Below are 23,520 nucleotides of genomic sequence, written 5' to 3'. Positions count from 1 at the left end.
TTTTGCTCTCTTGATAACATTCTCTGATGCACAAAATATTTTAATGTTTATAAAATTCGATTTATCTAATTTTTTCTGTAGTTGCTCTTGCTTTTGGCCTCATATCTTAGGTCCTATCACCAAATCCAAGGCCATAAAATTTACTTCTGTGTTTCTTCCAATAGCTTTTACTTTTAGACCTTATGTTTATTTAGGTAATTGATCAATTTTGAGTTAATTTTTTATTATGGAGCATTAAGGTCTGATTTTATTCTTTTGCATGCATTTATATACTTTCCCCATTTATATACTTTCCCTATAACTTTCTCCATAATTTTTTGTTGAGGAGACTATTCTTTTCCCATTTATATTTTACAAATTCACACTTTTATTTACCTTTCAGTAAGTTTAAATCCTCGAAGCGTATAGCATCACACTGATTCTGTGTCCAGTGGTCTTAACAGGAAGGTTGCTTCAGAATTTGGCACAATCTATGCCACTGTTTCCATGAACACGAGTTATCTTTCCTCAGATTACTCTGGTTTTGTTAAGTTTTCCACCAGGAGTTACTGTGTTGTTCTTTGCTTTGTACACACAAGCACATCCCTTGCCTGGATAGAATTCAGTTTCATCTTGAGCATATACACCTTTGATTTTCAGGAGAGCTGTGAGCTCCCTCTAGTTCCATAGACCCTGCTTATAGCCAGCAAAAATGGCCTGGGGTCACATTCTTCCAGACACATTTGTCATTTTAGAAGTCCTGTTCTCAGCAGGCCTGCACAGGGTCCAAGGTGGCTAAAGAGCTCCCATTTACTGCTCTTGGCACTCTTGTTGAAAGCACCGGAGAATAGCGCTTTGGGTTTGTTTCTGGGCTCTCATTCCTCGTCCATTGGTCTATAAGTCTCTTGTTATGCTACTGCTACGCTGTTTTGATTACTGCCGCTTTGAAGTCAGTTTTGAAATTGCAAAATGTGAATCTTCCAATTCTTTCTTCCTTTTTCAATATTGTTTGGGCTATTCAGAGCCACTTGCAGCTCTATATAGATTTGAGAATAAGGTTTCCATTTCTTAAATAAAATGAAAATTTAATAAGGATTGTGTTTAATCAGGGCTTCCCTAATAGCTCAGTTGGTAAAGAATCCACCTGCAGTGCAGGAGACCCCAGTTCGATTCCTGGGTTGAGAAGATCTGCTGGAGAAGGGACAGGCTACCCACTCCAGTATTCTTGGACTTCCCTGGTGGCTCAGCTGGTAAAGAACCTGCCCGCAATGTGGGAGGCCTGGGTTTGATCCCTGGGTTGGGAAGATCACTGGAGAAGGAAAAGGCTACCCATTCCAGTATTCTGGCCTGGAGACTTCCATGGACTGTAAAGTCCATGGGGTCGCAAAGAGCTTAACCAGTAGAATGCTTTGGGTATACTGCCGCTTTAGCAATACTAAGGCTTTCTATACATGAATGCTGAATGGCTTTTTATTTATTTAGGTATTCTTTAATTTCTTTTGATAATGTTTTATATAGTTTTCGCATGTACAAGTCTTTCAGCTATGTGGTTAACTTCATTGCTTGGTTTTCATTCTTTTGGATACTATTGTAAATAGAATTGTTTTCTTAATTTCCTTTTTGGACTGTTCACTGATGATGTATAGAGACACAGCTGATCTTGTGTGTTGCCTTTCTACCCTGAACTTTGCTGAATTTGGTCATTAGCTCTTGCAGTTCTTTTTGTTGGATTCATTGGGATTTTCTGAATATGGAAACATGCCATCTGCAAATATAGTTTTAATTCTTACTTTCCAATTTGGATGTCTTTTGTTATTAATTTTTCCTGCCAAATTACTCCAGCTAGGACTTTCAGTACAGTATTAAATGGGAAAAAGACCAAGATGCCCATTTTCACCACTGCTATTTAACAGTCTACTGAGAGTAATGGATTTTGCAGAACATTTTTTGTTTATTCTAATTCACAAACTAAAGCCAGTGGTTTAATAAAGGCCCACTTTTTCTGAGGTTAGGTGTTTTGGCAAATTTGTTGTCTAGAACATATCTAATAAAAGAAATATTGGAAAAGTCCTCCTAGGAGGAAGACAGGGACTATACAAAGCTCTGTGTCTTACTTGACTAGATCTACTTTGTGATGAAAAACCATTGACTAAGGATCATTTCTAAAATGAGGGCTATTGATTTAGTAAGGTTGGTGTTTTCGTTGGTACCTTGCGATTCTTTCTAGTTTAAAACACATCATTAATTAAAAGTGGTGGAGAGACTAGGGAACTTCCAATAGCTGACGCTTGGAGAAATGACAACTGACAACAAGGGAAAATGGAAGAAAAGCAGAGACAGAAAGAATTTAGTGAAAGGACAAGCTAAATTCTAACTACTTCAGTGACCATATCCCTGCACTATGCAATCTGCAACTTATGACCTTGAGTTAACAGTGAGAGACCATATTATGTTCAATATAACACATTCACTATGTTTAACAAAAAGTCTTATAAATGTGAAATTAAAATTTCTTTGGAAGGGAAAGGTTCAATTTTGTGTGATATTTCATCCCTTATCAATATCAGGGAAATGTTATTATTTGAAATGATAAACAGTCTTACACATATTTTTTAATTGAAGTATAGTTGATATATGGCTTCCTAGGTACATTCAGAAAACTAAGATCATGGCATCTGGTCCCATCACTTCATGGAAAATAGATGGGGAAACAGTGTCAGACTTTATTTTTTTGGGCTCCAAAATCACTGCAGATGGTGATTGCAGCCATGAAATTAAAAGACGCTTACTCCTTGGAAGGAACGTTATGACCAACCTAGATAGCACATTGAAAAGCAGAGATATTATTTTGCCAACAAGGGTCCGTCTAGTCAAGGCTATGGTTTTTCCATGGTCATGTATGGATGTGAGAGTTGGACTGTGAAGAAAGCTGAGTGCCGAAGAATTGATGCTTTTGAACTGTGGTGCTGGAGAAGACTCTTGAGAGTCCCTTGGACTGCAAGGAGATCCAACCAGTCCATCCTAAAGGAGATCAGTCCTGGGTGTTCATTGGAAGGACTGATGCTGAGGCTGAAACTCCAATACTTTGGCCACCTCATGCGAAGAGTTGACTCATTGGAGAAGACCCTGATGCTGGGAGGGATTGGGGGCAGGAGAAGGGGATGACAGAGGATGAGATGGCTGGATGGCATCACTGACTCAATGGACATGAGTTTGAGTGAACTCCAGGAGTTGGTGATGGACAGAGAGGCCTGGTGTGCTGCGATTCATGGGGTCGCAAAGAGTTGGACTCAGATGAGAGACTGAACTGAACTGAACTGAGGTGGTTCAGTGGTAAAGAATCTGCCTGCCAGTGCAGGAGACACAGGTCTTATCTCTAGGTCAGGAAGATCTCCTGGAATAGAAAGTGGCAACCTGCTCCAGTGTTCTTGGCTGGGGAATTCCATGGACGGAGGAGACTAGTGGGCTCTAGTTCATGGGGTTGCAAAGGGTTGGACGTGACTGAGCACGCACACATACACAAATAGTTGGTTTAAAATATATTTAGTTGCAGGTATATAATATAATGATTCAGTATATTTATAAATTGTGCTCCTTTCAAAGTTATTTAAAAATATTTGCTGTATTCCTTGTGCAGTATAGTATATCTTTGTAGCTTATTTATTATATATATATATAGTAGTATATAAAATGTACCTTTGTACCTCTGTGTACCTCTTAATCCTGTATCCCTATCTTACCCCTCTCACCTCCCCTCTCTCACTGGTAACCACTAGTTTGTTTTCAAATGTTTTATTTTTTAGATTCCACGTACAAATGATATCATATAGTATTTGTTTTTCTCTGTCTGATTTATTTCACAAAGCAAGATAGCCCTGACGTCTATCCATGTTGTTGCAAATGACAAGCTTCCATTCTTAAAGCAATCTTTTAAAACAGTTCTTGGACATGTTTCTGATGAAGTGGGTAGGGAAAAGCTGTGAAACATTGCAGTAACTCCTCCTTGTGAAAACAATTAAGAGCCTTCATGGAGGTATTTTGAGTATAGCTCTACAATGAGTATTTAGACCAATGAACAGATGGTCCTAAGCAGCTAAATCTTTGGGGGCCACATAATTATTATTCAAACCAGGACCCTTTCGAGAAAAGGATACACTATTAATTATACCAGGTTAAAAGGTATAAATCAGCAGTGTTTTGGGAAGGCTGAGACAGCTGGTCATTCTAATGAAAATGACTTTTTATTTTCGATGTTATTATTGATTTACCATGGGAAAAATTAGTAATGAAAAAATTTTATTCTTCAAAGCTCTAAGCAGATTTTCAAAGGAGAGGAAAATGAAGTAGAGTCTGTTGTTATGTGGTTGCCCTTTTGGCTTTCCTACATGCTTTTCTGGGGTGGTCTATCCTGGTGATGTGCGCCTAGATGGATGTCAACCACATCAGTTTGATACTGAGTGTGGCCAACACAGAGCTGCCTGAGTTTGGTCCAGGCAAAGACCAGGGTGAAGGACAGCTTGCTTCAGCCAAGATCTTTTGGGCCGTTTTTATGCCCTTCTTAGACTTTATACTTAAAAAAGGCAGCCTGGGACCACATTGGTCTCACCAGGGCTCATACATGAGGAGAAGTCCTAAAATTTGGCTTAACTGAACTTAGTGATGCTGGAAAAGATTTAGGGCAGGAGGAGAAGGGGACGACAGAAGATGAGATGCTGGGATGGTATCACCGACTTAGTGGACATGAGTTTGAGTAAACTCTGGAAGTTAGTGATGAATGGGGAGGCCTGGCGTGCTGCAGTTCATGGGGCCGCAGAGTTGGACGCGATTGAGCGACTGAACTGAACTGCACTGGGTTCCAGGTATTAGCAGGAAACAAGCAAGAAAACTCTTCTCATTGGGAATAGTTTTATTCCCTGCCATTCCTTTGATAAGTAGATTTCACAGCAAAGCAATCACCATGTAATAAAAGCTATTACATGAACATACTTAATCACGTGGGTGTCATTTATGATTCCAAGGGCTAAAGGTAGAGATGGTTAAAAACCAGAAATGATTTCTTTTAGGTAAACATGGTGAAAATTACTTGCCTGACTTCAGCAAGACCTTACATTTAATCGTCACTCTCCATTATATGATTGTGAGTTTGTGTATCCCTCTGACGAAGCTGTTGAAACAATGACAAAAGTAATGGGGATCATTCTCTGAGTATGTATTGTGTACAAGGTACAAGTAGTTTGCCTAGAGAAACATGGATCATTAGGCCTCCTTGGTGGCTCAGTGGTAAAGAATCTGCCTGCAAAGCAGGAGATGTGGGGTTGGATCCCTGAGTCAGGAAGATCCCCTGGAAAAGGGAATGGCTACTCACTCCAGTATTCTAACCTGGGAAATACCATGGACAGAGCAGCTTGGCGGGCTACAGTCTACGGGGTCGCAAGGAATCAGACTTGACTTTGCGACTAAACAACTTTCAAGCAAACTCTTCAGAGTAGACTCTTTGAAGTGAAAGTGAAAGTCGCTCAGTTGTGTGTGACTCTTTTCGACCCCATGGACTATACAGTCCATGGAATTCTCCAGGCCAGAATACTGGAGTGGGTAGCCTTTCCCTTCTCCAGGGGATCTTCCCAACCTAGGAATCGAACCAGGGACTCCTGCATTGCAGGCAGATTCTTTACCAACTCAGCTATCAGGGAAGCCCTGTAGACTCTTTATAAGTCTGCTTTGTTGATGGAGGTGGCAAAGCTTCTGCCTTTTGCACACAGTCATCCACACAAATCATGACCAGTGTGAAGAAGCTGATAGTATCGTCCCTGTTGTGTTGTGACACTAATTGACTCTGAGATATCTATGTAGCTTTTCTGGGGAGGTATGCGCAAGATGGAGTGTACCTATCTTTTTTCCAATTGGAGTACCCACCCAATGCAAATACTTTCATTACAACACTTTTGCACATAACATGTCAAGGTAGGCCTTTTGAGAAATTATATCTTACCTTCCAGAACTGTATGTGAGATTGTAATATATTTCTAAATGTTTAGTATCAACAAGATTTTGTGAATGCTGGCATCCCAGAAACTCAAAGAACATTGATAATGACAAAGGAGGCCTCTGAAAGGGCCTTTTGTAGGTTCTCCTTTCTCTTCATTTGTTCAAAAATATTAAAAGTGGGGTGCTCTGGAGTTAGTGTACTTGGATGCAAAGCTTGGTATTCCATCACTTACCAGTTGTGTGACCTTGAGCAAATTAATTAGCTTCTCCATAACTCAGTTTCTTCTTAGAAAAATAGGTATAATAATAATGGCTACCTTTGTGGTGATGCATTTTTTAAATTTATTTTTTAAGATTTCTTTTTCTGATGTGGACCATTTAAAAAATCTTTATTGAATATGTTACAATATTGCTTCTGCTGTTTATATTCTAGTTTTTTGGCCACGAGTCACATGGGATCCTAGTTTGATCAGGAATTGAACCCACACCCCCTGCATTGGAAGGCAAAGCCTTAACCACTGGACTACCAGGGAAGCCCCTGTAGTGATATATTTTAAACCATGCACCCATTTTCTGTTTTTTAATTAGACTGAGTCTACAATTCCAACTGAAGACATGGAAATGAAAGAAAATTTCTGCTCTTTTTGGAATGGTAGGGGAAAGCCATAACTGAAGTATTCCAGAAGATTGGTTATATCTCACGATGACTTTTGCATTAAAAAAATAAAAAATGAGCCTCAGGGTCTTGAGAGGAGAGAAATGGTATCTCTATATCCTGACATGTCTTCCCTGGGCAACTTGATGTCTCAGTTTCAGTTACAACGTTTGGGTTAGACTGTAGTCAATCTGGGGCTTCTCTTGTGGCACAGTAGAAAATAATCTGTATGCAATGCAGGAGATGCAGGAGACACAGGTTTGATCCCTGGGTTGGGAAGATCGCCTGGAAGAGGGCATGGCAACCCATTCCAGTATTCCTGCCTGGAGAATCCTGTGGACAGAGGAGCCAGGTAGGCTACAGTCAACTGAAGCTGCTAAGCATGCACACGTGTAGTCAATGTGGCTAAAATACTATGACCCAGAGCTAAGAGGACAGCTAACTGATTGGAGGCATTCCTATCTGTTTGTTGATAAAGGAAACAGTTCTCATCTGATGATAAGGAAACAATTAGCAAGAATTTGTGCTATGAAGTTGATGGAATGAAAAGTGTTATTCTTGATGGAAGCTTGTTGGATTAAGACATTGAATCCCTATTTATTTTGTGTCTTCATCTACCAGTCCACAATGGTGGCTGTTCATGGTGTTTGTAAGAGCCAGGCCAGTATGAAGAACCATTCCTTTTATTCAATCCTCTGGAGCAAATATTTGAGAACCCCGAACTTCTGATGATATAAACTGAGATAATCTGCTGGCAAATTCCTGGCCTGGACAATTTACCTAAACTGTAATTTGTTTCCCTGGGTGATTGACATCTGCTTAAAATATTATGTGCAGCTTAGCCTCAGTATTTTCCTTTTCTGTCTTCTGTCCCTTTTTTTTTTTTTTTACATTGAATGAAAACTTGATGTTATGGCAGAAACAAACCATTATACTTATGATTATGAAGCACAAAAGCATCTAGAAAAATACCTACTGACCATTTACCCATGAATCATGACTAATAGTTATCTAAATGGAATTAAGGGTAATGACTTCAAGAAGTTCAGAGGAAAAAAGTGCTCAGTGTTTCATAACAGTAACAACTGAAGGGTTGTTTCCTCTCTTTTATAGAGCCTTTGATCTCAAAATGCTTAGCAAAAGCTCTTTTATATATCTTGGAATAATTTCTTAAATAAAAAATTTTTTCTTTCTTTCTTAAGTATAGTTGATTTATAATGTGTTATTTTCAAGTATACAGCAGAGTGATTCAGTTATATACTTATATGTATGCATATATGTATATATATTTACATTATTTTTCAGATTCTTTCCCCTTATAGATTATTGCAAGGTACTAATTGTAGTTCCCTATACTATGCAATACTAATTTCCCTTGTTGCTTATCTATTTTATATTTAGTTGGAATAATTCTTTTTGATAAGTTTTAACAATACCATCCTCAGAAATATATTATGGAGAAGTGACAAGAATAAGCTTGAAGTTGACCAAATTCCTCAAAAGAGATAATTTTTAAATTCATAACTCAAGTCTGTGATGTAGTAATGTCATGAACTCTTCCTCACTCTGTTGCCAATGGCACCTGTATTATAGGCTTTTGTGAAAATATTTTCCAAATGTTCAACCTCAGGACATGTTTCTTGTCTTTGATTTTAGTTTTTAATATAGTTAGAGAAGACAGAGATCTCTGATAGAGGCTGTCCTTCCATTATACTTTGGAATTAAAAAAGATAAAAATGGTAGATATTTCTTTCATTGACTGCAGTCATCTCTTGAGCTTAATATCTGGTGTCAGGGGAAGATGAATTCCCTAATCTCAAAGGTTCAGTGAAGTGAAGTACCTATGTGTAATAAGCTGACACAGGGACCAGAATGCTCGACTTTTCCCACCGCCCTGTGGATGGGTGGAAGGACTTCGTCTCGCTGAAAATCTTACCTCCTCTGCTCACAGAGCTGGGGGGCCTAGAGGCACAGAGTGCTTTTCCTTCATTTTCTGTGGATAACTAAGCTATCAAACCAAATCAAATCCAATATACTTTTTATCTTAGACATTATTTCTGGGTTATCATTTCATTTCTCAGGATATGGAATGGCTCAGCATGTTTGAAACTATGACATTACTTTGATTCGAAAATAACCTTCTGAATTCATTATCCTGCTCTTATTTCACAGGCAGGATTTGAGAAAAAAAGTCATTTGATATATTTTTATTCTATCTTTTAATTCTAATAAGCACCAAAAATAAATAGTAGTTAAGACAAAAAATCCTCAAGTCTATTTGACAGTACCCATCAATCCTTGAATTCATAGAACACCTCCCTCCCAATTTGATGGTCTCAGGAGAATTGCATGATCTCCAGATATTCAGAGAGACAGGACCTAAAGGATCATCTGACTTCAAATCCCAAACCTGACAGCTACTTGCATCTGTCGTGTTAAATATAGTTCAGCACCTTCACCTTACTCAATGCTGTGACATTTATCAAGTCCTCACACATAGGAGTGGGTGGCACAGAATGACAAGATCATATTATTTAACAGACTCATAAAGTCAACTAAAAATAATGAAGCTTCACTTTTGATATTATTCTTTTTTTGTTTTGTTTAGGGTTCAGATGAATGTTGGTCAACATGCATATACACCACTTGGGTGGGGCTTACATTTCAGGAGAGGGGCTAACTATCTGAAGTGATCTGTTACTTTGAAATATTGGTATGAGAGAGATTTGTGTAGATGTTCAACTTTTTGTAGAGAGAACAAGATATCCTGTTTAATTAACTATAAATGATATACTTGAAGAGAAACATTATAGCTTTACAACACATGCATTAGACTCTACAGTTATGTAGTAGAATGCATTTGTTCAAAATTCTTGTTTCCACCAGTCCTGCCTTATTTCACTCTAGCATACATCATGAATTAAAAGATGTATCAGGATCATGGAGCCAGGAAGGGACCCCTTAGGATAATTTCTCAGATGTCTTTGTTTTATTGACGTGGCCACTACTGTTGGCTTTCACCTGATGTCATACAAAGCATATCTGTTATCTCCACAGAGTTGTTTAACTTTTGATCTCTCCTTAGGCAGTTGTTTCTTGCAGAAGTCAAAATTTCCCTTCTACTTAAATGCTGACTGACTTTAAGGTACACAGCCTTGAACATGAGCCCTGAATGTCTCTAAAGCAAGGCTTTCTGTCCAACTCAAAGGCCAGTATTGTACCTGTGTAAAAGCACAGTTGTCATCAGAGTTGTTTTTCCTGTTATTTTGATTCTGTTGTCATTTATGATTAGAGAAATATATGACTTAAGTCATTGGATTGGTTTTAAATAATCATTAACGATAAATGCATCTATCCTCAAAGTGGGCATTGTATTTGCTCAAATAATAGACTATTTTTGGAATTCCCTTGAGAGGGTTTATTGCCCACACGAGAGAATGAGTCACTGCTTCACTTCAAAGGTTCGGTCTCTGGTTGTCCCACGCTCTTTCCTGTGTCATTCACCTGACCTTCACCCAGCCTTATCCTGCTTTTTTGGCCACTTTACTTGACTGTTCATGAGTCTGCGAGTAAGTGGGCTCTCTCTCTGGACCCCTTAAGCATCCACAAACAAAATCTGCCTGGGAACTAAAGCAATCTTTCCCTAAAATTCCGCTCAAATCAAAGATCCAACAGAATGATTCTTCTCCATCAATCAAATTATTTTCTGAACTCAGTTTGTCTACACATCCTTGATTTCCTAAATACCACAGCTTTCTTTCCAGCAGCTTCATCTCCCATGGTTCACCCAACCAGAGAGGTGATACAGATTTACACCTCTATTTACACTTCTTCTTGTCTTCTTCAGGAAAGTGGTAGGGTTTCTCAGTTTCTATCATTACTTGATTAACATCACACTGGGTACTTACACTTTATACAGGCTTGCTTTTCTGCTGTGTCCTGAACTTTCTCATTGACATCCTTAAATACTTATATAGTAGTTACCATCAATGTATAATAATGTTAATTAGCGATAATAATTGCGATTCTTGGAACCATCTTTCCCCATCCCAAGTCCCTTATATATAGAATTAATGAGATGTTTTAAAGCTAAAAGTATTTGAAGGGCTTTCATATAGTTAAGCTTCATGGGGAACGTCTACTTGTCTTACACATTTAAAGGTTGTCTAAAAATGTTATTTCCGTGAAACTGATAGTTGTGTCTGCTTTTATACACCATTGTATTTCCTGTGCTTAGAACAGTTATAGGTACACAGTAAGTTCTCAATGACTATGCAGTCTGTTCTTTAGCTACTTTGAGAAGCTTGAAGATATTGTTTATGGTGCTGGTTTATGAATCCAAGCATGGGAGAGTAGGCATTCTGCCCCAGTAACTGAGTAAATGGGAACCTAAAATCACGTTGGTCACATCACACTCCGAACAAGTAAGGTCAAAAGCTGTCTAATGCATTTGCACAGTGAGAGGTAAATGGGGAGGCTTTGGTTTCTAGGACATGTTAATGGGATGCAGGTTTGAAATTTGGCCCAGAACAACATTAAATGCCTTTGATCGGATATCACATCCTGGCCAAATATTTGGGAAAATAGAAGAAAAAATTTTCTTCCTGTTTATGACCATATAACCAGTTAGATGAAAAGAATGATGCTGTTTTTTGGCTCCATTTTAAGAATTATGTTTGTTACTGTGCACTATATATTTTCTGATAGGTGAAAGTCAAGGGACCAGAAGTCATGAGCTTAAACAGCACAACGGTCTGGATGAGGCTCTAGCAGAGGGGATGTAACCTCAGGTTCTCAAGATACAAGTTCCTGGATGGAAATTAATGAAGAACGGCTGCTTTCCAACGTGCCTGATGACTATTCCAATATGTGTAATGAGGCATTGGCATATGCCGGCCAGGGGAGGGCACCAAGATCATAAAACCATGGTACCAAGATAGGCCTTGTGTCTTGTTTTGTATTTTTAATTACTTTAATCACTTCACCTGAAGTGGAAGCTCCACTACTTTGGCCACTTGATGTGAAGAACTGATTCATTAGAAAAGACCCTGATGATGGGAAAGATTGAAGGCAGGAGGAGAAGGAGACAACAGAGGATGAGATGGTTGGATGGCATCACTGACTCAATGGACATGACTCTGAGCAGCTCTGGGAACTGATGATGGACAGGGAAGCCTGGCACGCTGCAGCCCATGGGGTAGCAAAGAGTCGGACACAACTGAGCGACTGAACTGAACTGAAGATAGGCCTTGTGTCTTGTTTGTATTTTTAATCACTTTTAAAAGATTTACTAGAGTATCAAAGAGTATTCACCCTGTGAAGGGGCTTAGTACACATCCACTGATATTCATTTTGTGAAGACATTCAGTGCTGGTAAATTCCATGAGCTGCTAGCACTGAATAGCTCATTAGAAACAGAGCCAGAGTTTAAATTCAGCAGCGTTTTCCCACTTTATTATTACCTATTTCTTTCTTTTATGTCTCCTCTATGAACATCATTGATCCAGGCTCTAAGAGGAAAGACTTATTTCTGAAGTGCAATCTACAGAAGCTATGTTGGAATAACCAGGGTGAGGCCAAATTTTTCCTGCTGAGGGATTTTGCCCCAGAAGCCTTGCCCTTTACAATGCCACAATGAGCCTTTGTGGCATTCCTTGGGGAAATGATCAAGATGCTCATTTCCATTTCTGGGCTAGTGCGGTGCTTTGGGTGGCCCTGACAGAATGAAGAGGAGATTTGGGTTGAAGAGTTTAATTCTTTTTTGCTCAAGCCTTGACGTGGTGTCAATGGGCCAGGAACAAACAGCACACAACTTGTTGACTGTACTATGAAGATTTCTTTAGGGCATTCAGAAAATGGATTGGAAAAACTGGAATCAGACATAAAGCAACAAAAGGTCAGTATCAATGTGCAGAGAAATTGTATAATGTTTCTGGAAGCAATTTTTTGAGCTTTTGTATAGTCCTCTAGCCTTGAAAACTCCCAGTTCAAACTCCAGGCACAATCAATCCCTTACATATTACTACACTTATATATTATTGTAGAAATAACTAACCCCCTCCACATTTCCAGTTGGTTTTATGCAATAGTAAATGCACAGTTTTTGTACATTAAAAAATAAACTATTTTCTTTTTACAATTAAAAGTATAGTTGATTTACAATGTTTTAGCTGTACAGTGAACTGACTCAGTTATATATATATATATTCTTCAGATTCTTTTCCATTATAGGTTATTACAAGATATTGAATACAGCTCCCTGTGCTGTACAGTAGATCCTAATTGTTTATCTGCTTTGCATATAGGAGTATCTGTTAATCCCAACTTCCTGATTTATTCCTCCCTCCTCCCCAAAAATGAACTTTTAAATAGTGTTACAAAAATAGAAAAAGATACATATTAATTGTCATAAGGTAAACAGAAATTACAAATGCCACCTAGGCCAAGATAGAGAACATTACTGGCAACCCAGAAGCCCTCCTCAAGACACTTTTCCCCCCAAAAGTGTCCTTTTGAAATAAGTATCCTTATTTCAATCACTGGTTGTTGGTTTTGCAAATTTTTGAACTTTCTGTAAATGAACTTGTACGGTAGGTATGATATACCTCTAGTGTCTGGTGTCTTTGATCCAACATTTGTCTGTCCTCTGGGAGTCATTTTGTGTTGCCTACAGCCAGGTTGTTCACTCTCATTGCCAAGAGCATGCCATTATTTGAAAACACCACTGTCTGTTTACTGTTGGTGGACTTTGGAGTTGTTTCCAGTTTCCGTTGACTAAGCAGAGTGCTTCTACGAGCATGCGAGCATCTTTTGATACACATATGTGCTCAGTTTCTTCTGGGGATACACTTAGGAGTGGAATATCTCATCATATGAATCTGTGTTCAGATTCAGGGGGTATGCCTAAACTCAATTGATTGAGCTAATTTACATGATCACAGAAGTCTATGGTGAATCCATTTGCTTAATATTCTTGCCTGAAAGAGACATGTGTTCAGTCCCCAACCTGGGAAGATCCTACATGCCACGGAGCAACTAAGTCCATGCCCCACAGCTAATGAGACCTGTGCGCCGTAGAGCCTGTGTCCACAGCAAGAGAAGCACTGCAGTGAGAAGCCCGCACACCATAAGGAGGAGTAGACCCTGCTTGCCACAACTAGAGAAAACCTGTGCAGCAGCAAAGACCCAGCACAGCCAAAATAAATACTAGCCGCTTAGTCATGTCCAATTCTCACCCCATGGACTGTAGCCCACCTGGCTCCTTTGTCCATGGGACTTCCCAGGCATGAATACTGGAGTGGGTTGCTATTTCCTTCTCCAGGGGATCTTCCCCACCCAGGGAGTGAACTCAGCTCTCCTGCATTGCAGGCAGATTCTTTACCATATGAGCCACCAGGAAAGCCCCCAAAGGCAGATTCTTTATCGTCTAAGCCACTAGGGAAGCTCAAAAATAAATAAATAAATAAAACTGTTTTAAAAAAAAATCAAGTGACATATTGCACTGGAAAATATGAGCGTTATTTCCAAATATCTTTTGACATTGACTTCTAACATGATTCCGTAGTGTTAAGAGAACAGAATCTGTGTGATTTCAATACCTTTAGACCATGAAATTTTTGCACTTTGTTTTATGTCCCTGGATATGTTCCAGTGGCTCCTAGTTTATAGTCTATGGGAACTGGAATAGAATTTGTATCCTATTGTGCAAATTGTATAAATCTTAATTATGTTGAATTGGTTCACAGTGCTTTTCAGGTCTACTATATCCTTCTACATCTCTGTACATTCATTCTATTAATTTTTGAGAGTTTGACATTGAAACTCTGACTAAAAATCTTAATTTATCTACTTTAAAAAAATTATAATAGCTAGTGGAACTGTATGTAACCTTGTCCTGCATTTTCCCAGTCTCCTGTAAATGTGTCATCATACTTTCATAATTAAAAAAAATAAAAAATTTGAAAAAAAAAAAAAAATCAAGTGACAGTACTTTCACTCTATTCTGTGACATAGGTCTATTGATTTATCTCTGAATCTTTTTCTAGATTGTTTCTGGAACTTTGCATTTCCACATAAATTTTAAGTCAGACTGTGATTTTCATAAAAATTTTTGCTGCGATATAGATTCATTTGGGAATCACTGGCATCTTTATAAGGCTGAGTTGAGTTTTTCAATTCATGGGCATGGCATGGTTGTCCTCTAAATTAGATTTTAATGGATTTCTCTCAATATTTGTAATTTTCAGTGTAGAAGTCTTATAAATCTTTTTCAGACTTATTTCTTGTTTTTTTTTTCTTTATTATACTAGCTGAAACCTCCAATTTGAATAGACTGATCATAGTGGCATAGTTTTTTTATTATCTCAGAGGAAGATTTTTTTCATATTTCACCATTAAAAAATATATTGTTTATTGTAAAGCTTATTGGGTACTCTATATCAGGATAAAGAAATTCTTTTCTATGTTTTCTAAAAGATTTCATTTTTGTTAATATAAGTGTTGAATTCTACCAAATGCATTTGTGCAGTTATTGATGTGATCATATGATATTTCTATTTTCCTATTATGGGGTGAATTAAATCGATTGATTTTTTAAAATGTTAAGTTAATATTGAAGTCCATTCCTGGAATCAAGCCAATTGGTTGTGTTCATTGTTATTTTTAATATAGTGTTGGATTTGATATGTGAATGTTTGATGAGTACTTTCCATAGTCAACATCTTCCAGCCAAAGACCACCAGGAACACACTTAAAGCTGAACGATATAGGTTTAGAGCTCGTTGAAATGAGGGAAACTGAACACAATGGAAATCATCGTATCTCAATAAGAGGGAGTTAAGAATTATTAGATTCAGTGTTTTTAGGGACAGTTTAAGGAAGTAGAACTTTGCTCTAATCATGCTCTCAAGAAGCAAGAGGCAGGGATTCCCTGGTGGCTCAGTGGTAAAGAATCTACTTGCCACTGCAGACCCAGGTTCAATTCCTGGTCTGGGAAGATCCCACAAGCCGAGGAGCAACTAAGCCCATGCACCACAACTATTGAGCCTGTGCTCTAGAACCTGCAAGTTGCAACTTGAGACCACGTGCTGCAACTCCTGAAGCGTGTGCATCTGAGAGCCTGTGCTCAGCAGCAAGAGAAGCCACCACAATGAGAAACCCATGCACCACAATGCCAGAGTATTGCCCAGTCGCTGCAATGAGAGAAAAGCCCATGCAGAAACAAACACCCAGCACAGCCAAAATTAAATAAGTAAATAAAATTATGTAAAAAAAGAAGCAATGGGGCAATTCTATAATTGGGGGTCTTAATAAATCTTGTCTATAGTGCAGGAGGAATGACAGAAGGCTGTTCAGATAGTGAGTGAGTGTTAGTCGCTCAGTCATGCCCGACTCTGAGGTGGGTTAGTATTTAGTCGTTTTTATGGTTTGAACAATGGATTTGGTTCAGTCTGTGTTCAGACAAGATCATCTCAGTCTGTCTTGATCCACCTGTAGTTACAGAGCAAGTTTACCTGACCTTGGTGTTCGTGGAATGGTTTCTGTTCAACAGGATAATACCAAGGCCTGGCTGGAAGGAGCAGCCAGCTCCCAGCTAGTGTCAGAGTCTGCTTTTCTTTTTCTCACATCTGTGCTTGTAAGAGAGACTGGTGTGCAGTAATGTTCTTCTTTTTCCTTTTTTTTTTTTTTTTGAGTTCTTCTCAGATTTCGGGCTTCCCTGGTGGCTCAGATAGTAAAGACTTGACCTGCCAATGCAGGAGATACAAGTTCAATCTCTGGGTCAGGAAGATCCCCTGAGGAAGGAAATGGCAACCCACTCCAGTATTCTTGCCTGGAAAATCCCATGGACAGAGAAGCCTGACGGGCTACAGTCCATGCGGTTGCAAAGAGTTGGACACTGCTGAGCAATTAACACTTTCAGATTTTGTCATGTTCTTTTTGGATTTTGGTATCAGGTGTATCCTACTGTGAATCGGGAGGTGTGGTCTCTTTTTCTATTCTGTAGAAAAGTCTGTTCATTATTGGCATTAATTATTCTCTGAACATCTGGAGAACACCCAATGGTGAAGTTGTCTGAGGCTTGATGAACACTCTCTACTTGACTGAAGTTTAGTCAGGCTCCTCTGAGCCCGTTCTCAACCAGGCCTCACCTTGGGGGCCAGCTTGGCTTGGCCTGCATAGCCCAGTTATACCACAAATCTGGCTACGTTAAGTTAGACAGACTCCCCTATCCTTAATATCTGCTCATTCTGGCATGATGTCAGCAAGAATCCTGTTAAGTTGGTTTGGCAGGAATCTCCCCCTTCCCACTCCCAACTTTCCATCTACCGAAAGGTCCACGTTCCATCCACTCATTCTGCTTGTTGGCTAAAACCCCAGCTTTCTTTTCGGTATGAAGAATTGAGCCCAATTCTAAACTGAGCTGTCTTTTCCCTGATTGCAATCATTTCTGAATAAAATCTGTTTTTACTGCTTTAACTACTGTGTGACTCCAATTTTCTCTCACAGCCTGGAGATATCTTCATGGAGTTAATATTATGATTAAGCTTTCAATTTCTTTTTGTTCCAGGCAAGCCAGTCTCCTGCATCAGCTGTAGGAGGGAGTGAAAACAAGTAACAGATCCTTTTGCTCACTTGGAGTGGGGGCGAGCTGGTTCCTTAATCGGGGTGAGGTAGGGTGTGTCCAGGGATTAGGTTGGAGGAGTGGTTTAGGTGGTTTGCCCACCCTTTTGTATACTTTATTAGTTCTTTATTATTTCTTTATTAGATATATCACTATTCAGATTTTCTATTTATTTTAGTGTCACTTTCAGGGTTTTAAAAATGGAATCTGTCCTTTCATCTGTATTTTCAAAGTATAGTTTTGGAATACATTTTGTAAGATCACTTTAAGATCTTTACATACTTTACATAGGATTGGCAATCATATCCCTTTTCCTGATGTTAATCTTTATATTTTGTAGCATTTCTTTTTCTTTTAATCAGTCGTGTTAGACATTTGATTTTGCTGATAGTATCATGTTTAAATCTCCACAAGATATTACTAAAAGCTGGCTTAACACTCAACATTCAGAGAGCAAAAATCATGGCATCCGGTCCCATCACTTCATGGCAAATAGATGGAGAAACAGTGGAAACAGTGACAGACTTTATTTGCTTGGGCTCCAAAATCACTGCTGATGGTGACTGCAGCCATGAAATTAAAAGACACTTGCTCCTTGGAAGAAAAGCTATGACCAACCTAGACAGCATATGGAAAAGCAGAGACGTTACTTGGCCAACAAAGGTCTGTATAGTCAAAGCTATAGTTTTTCCAGTAGTCAAGTATGGATGTGAGAGTTGAACCATTAAGAAAGCTGAGCACCGAAGAATTGAAGCTTTTGAACTGTGGTGTTGGAGAAGACTCTTGAGAGGCCCTTGGACTGCAAGGAGCTCAAACCAGTCAATCCTGAAGGAAATCAGTCCTGAACAATACTTTGACCCCATGATGTGAAGAGCTGACTCATTTGAAAAACCCTGATGCTGGGAAAGATTGAAGGCGGGAGGAGAAGGGGATGACAGAGGATGAGATGTTTGGATGGCATCACCAACTGGATGGACTTGAGTTTGAGTAAGCTCCAGGAGTTGGTGATGGGCAGGGATGTCTGGCATGCTGCAGTCCATGGGGTCGCAGAAAGTCAGACACAACTGAGTAACTGAACTGAACTGAATTGAATATACATTTCTTATTATCCCTACATATCCCAGGTGGCGCTAGTGGCAAAGAACCCACCTGCCAGTGCAGGAGACATAAAGATGCTGCTTTGATCCCTGGGTCAGAATGATTCCCTGGAGGAGGACATGGCAACCCACTCCAGTATTCTTGCCTGGGAGTCCCATGGACAGAGAAGCCTGGTGGGCTACTGTCACAAAGAGTCAGACATGACTGAAACAGCTTAGCATGCCCGCAATGTTGTGTCCTGGTCTTCGGCTTGATATACTGGGGAAAACCATTGCTGAATGTTGGATTCATTCCTCTTTCTTTTTGCTACTTTGGGCTCTCAAGGCCTCTTGTGTAGCCTCAGAGTCCATTCACTCTTCCTGGCTCTGAACAATTGCTTAAAGCTCTGTTGCCTTCTCTACCCCAGGCTGCTATGGATGCCAGAAATCCCTTCAATAAAGAACAGATTCTGTAGGTAGAGGAAGTTTAAACTTTTCAAAACTCTGAGAACTGCAGGGGAACATGCTGACCCTGGTGAATGACAGATAGCAGATTCTCCCTTATGAGCAGGGTTAGGTGCGGGAGAGACAGGCTATGATAGAGAGAAAGAGGCCAATCACATGTCTGACAGTGGGCACTGGCAAGGGATCCTTCTACTGCTACAATAACCAGAGAGACCAGGAGCCTTGATGGTCCTTTTTCCTTTTTTCCCATTGGAGTATAATTGCTTCACAATGTTGTGTTAGTTTCTGCTGTACAACATGAACCAACTTCCTTCCCCATCTCACCCTTCTAGGTTGCCACCGAGCACTGATCTGAGCTCCCTGTGCTATATAGCAGCTTTCCACTGGCTATCTATTTTACTATGGCAGTGTATATATGTCAGTTCCAATCTCCCAGTTCGGCCCGCCCTCCCCTCCCCCACCCACCATGTCTATATGTCCATTCTCCATGTCTGCGACTCTAATCTTGCCCTGCAAATATTACTCAGTCATAAAAAGGAACAAAATTGGATCATTTGAAGTGATGTGGATGAACCTAGAGTCTGTCATTCAGAGTGAAGTAAGTCAGAAAGAGAAAAACAAATATCATATCAGTTCAGTTCAGTTCAGTTTCTCAGTCGTGTCCACCTCTTTGTGACCCCATGGACTGCAGCACGCCAGACCTACCTGTCCATCACCAACTCCTGGAGTTTACTCAAACCCATGTCCATTGAGTCCGTGATGCCATCCAACCATCTCTCCTCTGTCACCCCCTTCTCCTCCCGCCTTCAATCTTTCCCAGCATCAGGGTCTTTTCAAATGAGTCAGACACTGACAACACCTCGCCTTCAATCTTTCCCAGCATCAGGGTCTTTTCAAATGAGTCAGCTCCTCGCATCAAGTGGCCAAAGTGTTGGAATTTCAGCTTCAACATCAGTCCTTCCAATGAACACTCAGGACTGATCTCCTTATATTAATGTGTATATGTGGAACCTAGAAAAATGGTGCAGATGAACCAATTTGCAGGCTTGAATGTCTTAATTGCCTACTCAGACCCCTAGTCCTCTGGGAGATGGGTAACTGAAAGGGTGTTACCGACTCACTTTCCGATCATCTTACCCCTGTGCCACCATCTCCCTGGTTACGGTTGTGGCCCAGGGGAAGTCATGTGGCAGGAAAAACAACCCCATTTCATGCTGTATCTCTGGGATTTTATTTACTAATAGTCTGTAGGGGGCGCAGCCCTTCTGAGAATTTGATTACTGTGGAGTCATGGTGTGCTTTTCATGTATAAATACTCTCCTCATCTGTTGTCTGTTTGCGTACGGGGTTCTATAAATACATTATTTGGTGCCACTTTTAACTGTCACCGCTGTCCCTTTTTTTGACAAGCGTATATTAAACTCTCTTATGATGGAGCAAAATAAAACCACCCAGCCATAGGGGTCTATTTTGGCAGAAGAGGAATGTAACAGAAAGAAAATGTGTAGTCTTCTGCGGCAGAGAAAGGACTGTTAAACTCATTGGTGATAGTTTGCATGAAAAATTTAGAATACAATTCTTAAATGTGGATTAAAGATAGGAAAAACAAACAAACAAAAAAGAAAACAACCCTGCAGGATATGACTGAAGTAAAGCAGGTAAAGTGGAATTATCAGAACAGCTGCAATTTAGGAAATGGGCTGAAACCAATTTCAACTTCATCTGAACATTCATCAAGTCATACTTATTTTAGATGCCTTCGGTTTTGGTAGTGTTTCAGAAACCATATTCCATATGTGTTCCTTTCTGATTTGAAAGGCTGTAATCATTTAACGATGGAAAACCAGCTAACACAAACCTAAATTTCTCTTTGTGTGCGTGTGTTTTTATTTTATTATTATTATGGGGCTATGCCATGTGCCATATGAAATCTTAGTTCCCCAACCAGGGATCGAACCCATGCTCCCTGCAGTGGAAGCAAAGAGTTCTAACCAGTGGACCACCAGGGAACTCCACAAGCATCAATTTCAAGCATGTTTTCAGCTTGATAGAAATTGGGATTGTATAAAATACAGTATATTCTTAATAACTCCCATCTACATGACATTTAAGGACATAGTAGAAAATCATTTTAAAGGTCTGCTACTCTGTGCTCTAATGGTTACAAAACCAATGTCTTGGGATTTGTCAACTGACTAAAATTTAGGGCATAATGGGGCCCTTTATGTCCCGATGAACTTAGATCGATCCCATCACAGAGCAGTTGACTGGTGTGTCAGTCAGGATTCAGCAGACAAACAGAACCAGTGACTGTGGTCTGGCACTTCTGACGTCACTAGGGCAGGCATTATCTCTCAGGCAGGAACTAATGTTTCAATCTACAGATGAAATTTCTTCTTCCACCAAGAAACCTCAGCTTTGCACTTAAAGCCTTCGGTGATTGTGCTCAGTCACTCACTTGTGTCCAACTCTTTGCAACCCTGTGGACTGTCGCCCACCAGGCTCCTCTGTCCATGGAATTCTCTAGGCAAGAATACTGGAGTGGGTTGCCATTTCCTCCTGCAGGGGATCTTCCCAACCCAAGAATTGAACCTGTGTCTTCTGCATCTCCTGCATTGGCAGGTGGATTCTTTATCACCGAGTCACCAATCACATTATCAAGGGTAATCTCCTTTCTTCAAAGTGAATTGACTACAGATGTTAATCACATCTACAAAATACTTTCACCTTGATTAGTGTTTGAGTAACTGGGTATTGTAGCCTTGCCATGTTGACACTTGAGACTAATCATCACAACTGGTCATGAAAAACTCTGTTTAGAAAGGAAATTTCTTGAAGTGCCATGCAGTGTGGTCATTAGAAGCAGCATCAGGCATGAGAGGCTTGAACTGTGCAGTCTGCTCTCCAGCTCCTAAATGGAGCCCTTCTTGTGGTATGAGAGAGAGCCCGGATCATGCTGTCCTGTTCTCAGGGTTCCTAATACTTGGACGTGGGACATGTGCTCAGGACACGAGAATGAAGGCAAAGCTTTCTTGTTGTTGTTGTTCAGTAGCTAAGTCATGTCTGACTCTTTGCACCCCCGTGGACTGAAGCACACCAGGCTTCTCTGTCCTTCACTATATCCCTGAGTTTGCTCAAACTCGTGTCCATTGAGTCAGTGATGCCATCCAACCATCTCATCCTCTGTCACCTCCTTCTCCTCATGCCCTCAATCTTTCCCAGCATCAGGGTCTTTTCCAATGAGTCTGCTCTTCACATCAGGCTGTCACAGTATTGGAGTTTCAGCTTCATCATCAGTCCTTCCAGTGAATATTCAGGGGTGATTTCCTTTAGGATTGGCTGGTTTGATTGGCTGTCCAAGGGACTTTCAAGAGTCTTCTCCAACACCACAATTTGAAAGTTTTCTTATTCTACATGAAAGAGGCACAGAATGAATAACTACCCTTGGTCAGCATCTCTTTGCCTCTTCTTCTAGAGAATGGAGTATAGGCAAGACCATTGAGAATGCGTAATCAGTATTTAGTTCTGAAAGATGCTTCATTTGAAAGATCCTCAAATGAGCACCACTTCTGTGGGCATGGATTCTGGATACAGGCAATGTTTCCTTTTAGGACAAAACATGCACTTGGTCAATCAATGCTCATTCTTGTAGCTTTCAGTGTGGCTTCATATTTTTAGAGCTGGAGTAATGTTCATTACAGCTCATGTAGCTTCTTTAGCTTGTTCAATACTTTTACACTTTTCACTATGTTTTATGCTCGATCATACAAGATGAATGCTTTAAGAATAAATGTAACAGACATCCAATAAGAAAGAAAATTACTTTGAACTTAGGTTTAGATTCTATTCCTTGGTCACTAAATATTGACCCAGCAAAGTGAAATATGAAGAGGAATAATTAATCAATTTATTGTTAAGTGTAGTTTGTCATGGGATTATAGAAATTCTTCTTCCACTAAAAGCCCTTTCAATCCTCTTTTTTCTTGGGTAGCATAAATTTCATCAAATGTAACTTTAAAATTCATGTTCTGTTTATATGAACATGTTCAATCATACTAAGATACTTTGATGTTTCCTGAGCATGATAGATATTCCCTGTAAAACCTTGGCTTTTTATTTTTTTTAATACCTCTATACATGAAGAGGAAAATGGAAGTTTAAATATTTTGGTTTTCACAATGATCTCTAAGAGAATTCTAAGGAGGAAAAAAACCCAAGCTACAGTGCAATATTGCTTATTGACTGGATAAAAAGCAACACTGTCCTCATTTGTGCAAATAGGAGGCGACTCCAGGTGTCCCAGTGCACAGCCAGGAAGCTGACAAGAGCAGGACCCACAGGGAAGCCATCTGGGGGCAGCGAGGGCGGTCAGGCTGGTGGCCCAGGGCATCCTTTCAATTTGTGGTGGTAAAACCTAGGGGTGGGAACCTGCTGCCTGGAAAGGAAAAATTTTATTCCACCCCTTTTCATCTAGATTGAGGTAAAACCTAAATGGGAGTACTTGTGTTAGAGCCTCTTGAAACAGATTTCTTGGAAAGTATTTTTTTCTTAAGTGTTTTCTTAAAACTTTGAAATTGAAAATGTAGACTATAGGGCTCGTTGGTGTGTCCATGGGTGGTCTTCAAAGGCTGGACCGAGACTCTGTGTTGGGTGTGTGCCCACGTGGGGTGAGTGAGGTGTGGGTAGGCCTGGCCACCTTATTTCTGAGACCTCTAGAAAAGAAGCCACATGCTTTTTCC

General features: G+C 39.8%; 1 pseudogene; it reads right to left on the bottom strand.

Moving 5' to 3' along the window:
- Positions 1 to 387: 387 nt before the first annotated feature.
- LOC106700956 (large ribosomal subunit protein eL33 pseudogene) lies at positions 388 to 729 on the bottom strand (annotated as a pseudogene).
- Positions 730 to 23,520: the final 22,791 nt, after the last annotated feature.

Source organism: Bos mutus, chromosome 20 (genome assembly GCF_027580195.1).
Source record: "Bos mutus isolate GX-2022 chromosome 20, NWIPB_WYAK_1.1, whole genome shotgun sequence".
Lineage (NCBI taxonomy): Eukaryota > Metazoa > Chordata > Mammalia > Artiodactyla > Bovidae > Bos > Bos mutus.
This window is presented reverse-complemented; position numbering and strand designations above follow the sequence as displayed.